Raw genomic sequence first — 2,628 nt, forward strand, 5'->3', positions numbered from 1 at the left:
CAGGGAGATGGCTCAGTAGGATAAGCGCTTGACTAGCAAACTCAAGGATCTGAGTTCAATCCCCGGTTCCGCAAAAAAAAAAAAAAAAGAAAAAAGAAAACAATAGAAAGGGCTGAGTGTGTAGCTCAGTTGTAGAGAGACCTTGGGTCTGATGCCCATTAACACAAAACAAAGAAGGCCAAGATCGAACTCTAGCATTTAATTCCAAAGACTGCATTCTTTACATATACTATCATAAAAATCATTTATTATTGAGGTTGGGGTTGAACCCAGGGGCTTTGCATTCACTACACGCCCCCTCCTTTTAATTTTTATTTTGTGAGGAATCTAAGTCAGTCACTTAATTGCCCAGCCTGGGTTTATAGTTGCAGGGGTTTATAGTTTATATATTTGTTTTTTTGTTTGTTTGTTTTTTGTGGAACCAGAGATTGAATAGGCCCTTGTGCTTGGCAGGCAAGCACTTAAACTACTGAGCTATCTCCCTGGCCCCTATATTCGAGCCCAAGATTAGGTTTCTTTCATCCATTTAAAGTAAGAATTAGGACATGTCTTTGTGAGTCGGTATGATGGATGTGTGTGTGTGTGTGTGTGTGTGTGTGTGTGTGTTTAAGGCATACTCATATCTTTTTCATTTTTTATTTTATTACCTTTTTTGTTTTGGTTGGAGGGTTGTGGTGGAGACTGAAACCATTTACCTAATTTGTGTGTGTGTGTATGTGTGTGTGTGTGTGTGTGTGGTCATGTCTTCTATTACCACACAGCATGAATTCTAAATCATTTGAAAATATTGTATGTTCTAATGCTTCTTACCTTTTTTTTTTTTGGGGGGGGGAACCAGGGATTGAACTCATCCCCAGCCCCTGTTCTAGTGCTTCTGAAACCAGTTATGTATTTCTAGGTTCAAATCACTGCTTGATTACTAGCTGTCTGATCTTGGCAAACAAATTAAACTCTGAGGGTTTTTCTTTTTTGTGGTACCAGGGATCAAACTGGAATATTGTGCCTGCCAGGCAGGCCCTTATGCCGTGGAGTTATATCCCTCTCCTTTTTTTCCTGAGACAGGGTCTCACTATGTAGTTAGGCTGACTTTGAACTCACAGTGACCCTCCTGCCTCAGCCTCCAAGAGTGTTGAGATCACAGGCATGCATCATCATGCCCAGCCTGAGCCCCACTTCTATTATACTGGGGTACAAATATCAGCTTTGTTACTCAACGTGTGTTACTTTGAAAAAGTCATTTGCTCTGTATCTTGTTTTCCTCATTTGTAACAGAAGAAACAGTACCTGCCTCACAAACTTAGGAATAAATAAAATAATCCATATTGTCTGGGCACACAGTTTCTTCCCCAAAATGTTGTTTTCAAATACTGAACATACCCTCAACATGATTCTGTGATACTTGGCTCCTGTCCTTAAGGTGCTCAAGAATAGTCCTTGTGACAAGCAGACATCAGTTTAGGAAGGGCTTGGCGCTGTGAGGAAGCAGAGAGGCTAGTGGAAGCTGGGCCTAGAGTAGATCAGGTGTCACAAGATAGGCTGTGAACCTAGCCAGACCAAGCGATCCGAGATAAGGCGCTACGTTGGCCCTGCACACCGTAAATTGTCATTAAATTTCGCTAGCTGCCTTTTTTTCGGCTCTCATAGGACTATGCAGAGGTGGTTAGACACCAGGAAGTCTAAGGCCTTGCGAAGACGAAGACAGGCCACGCCCCAAACAGAGAGCAAGGCCTAAGCGCCTAAGTCCAAACTACTTCTATCGTGAAATTCCTGGATCCTGTCGCGATGAAACACCGCCCACCGCAAAGCACACAGCCGTTCCACAGGCTCCATCTTTAGAACTGAAAGAATGAAAACTGGCCAAAGGGGAATCCCGGCTTAGGGAGCCTAGGGTACGGCGGCTGCCTGGGGACTAAAACGTCTCTAAGGTAAAGTTGCAGCTTGAAGCGATTTTTTGACCCCCGACACTTAATGGGTTGTCGAAGACCCGGATGTGTCTGGGACTGGCTGAGGTACCCATTAGCGCGCCCCCGCTAGACCATCCCCCTCCTCCATTTAGGATTGGGTCTTTAATACGCCAATTGTCACTTCTCCTACCACTCACTGTTTAAGGGTGGGGAGAAGCCTCAGCATTCTATTTTTTATTGGTAGGTCCATGAAGAGGAGGGCGGGGTGGCCGGCTCAGGTCGTCCAATGGGCGTCGTGGCGTGTGAGTAAGGCGGAGCCGAGGCGCTTGGCAGCTGCCCAATCAGCGTCCTTGTTTGTGTGGTGCCGCCGCCGCCGGTGCAGCCGCCGCCGCCGCCGCTGCCCCCGTCTGTACCGCAGTGTCTGCTCCGCCCGCCCTCCCCGGTCCGGCCCGCCCCCCACCCCCACCCCCGCCCCTGGTCCCGTCAACGGGGTCCGGAGCTTACTGTGCCGTCGCCTCTTCCTTTTTCGACGCCTCCGCCGCCGCCTGAGGAGGCGAGCTAGCCGGGAGTTACACCGCCACCGCCAGGTGAGGAGCTTTGGCCTAGGCCAGCCTGGCCGCTCGCCCGCCCGGGGGCGGTGAGGAGCTTGGAAGGGAGGGAAGCCGGGGAGGAGGCGCTCGTGGCGAAGGTGGGGGAAGGGAAAGGTGGAGGGCGGGGGGAGGGG

General features: G+C 49.3%; 1 protein-coding gene across 3 annotated transcripts in view; it reads left to right on the forward strand.

Moving 5' to 3' along the window:
• The first annotated feature begins 2,247 nt into the window (after nt 1-2,247).
• Gatad2b (GATA zinc finger domain containing 2B) overlaps nt 2,248-2,628 on the forward strand; it is a 103,951-nt gene continuing 103,570 nt past the window's right edge. For 2 of the 3 annotated variants that reach the window (XM_023713631.1, XM_023713632.1), the window contains exon 1: nt 2,372-2,491. The gene's annotated coding sequence lies outside the window, so the exon portion shown is untranslated. Of the gene's footprint in view, nt 2,492-2,628 lie in introns of all 3 variants that reach the window. The other variant, XM_004629831.2, reaches the window with a different exon arrangement.

This window comes from Octodon degus, unplaced genomic scaffold (assembly GCF_000260255.1).
Source record: "Octodon degus isolate 3935 unplaced genomic scaffold, OctDeg1.0 scaffold00032, whole genome shotgun sequence".
NCBI lineage: Eukaryota > Metazoa > Chordata > Mammalia > Rodentia > Octodontidae > Octodon > Octodon degus.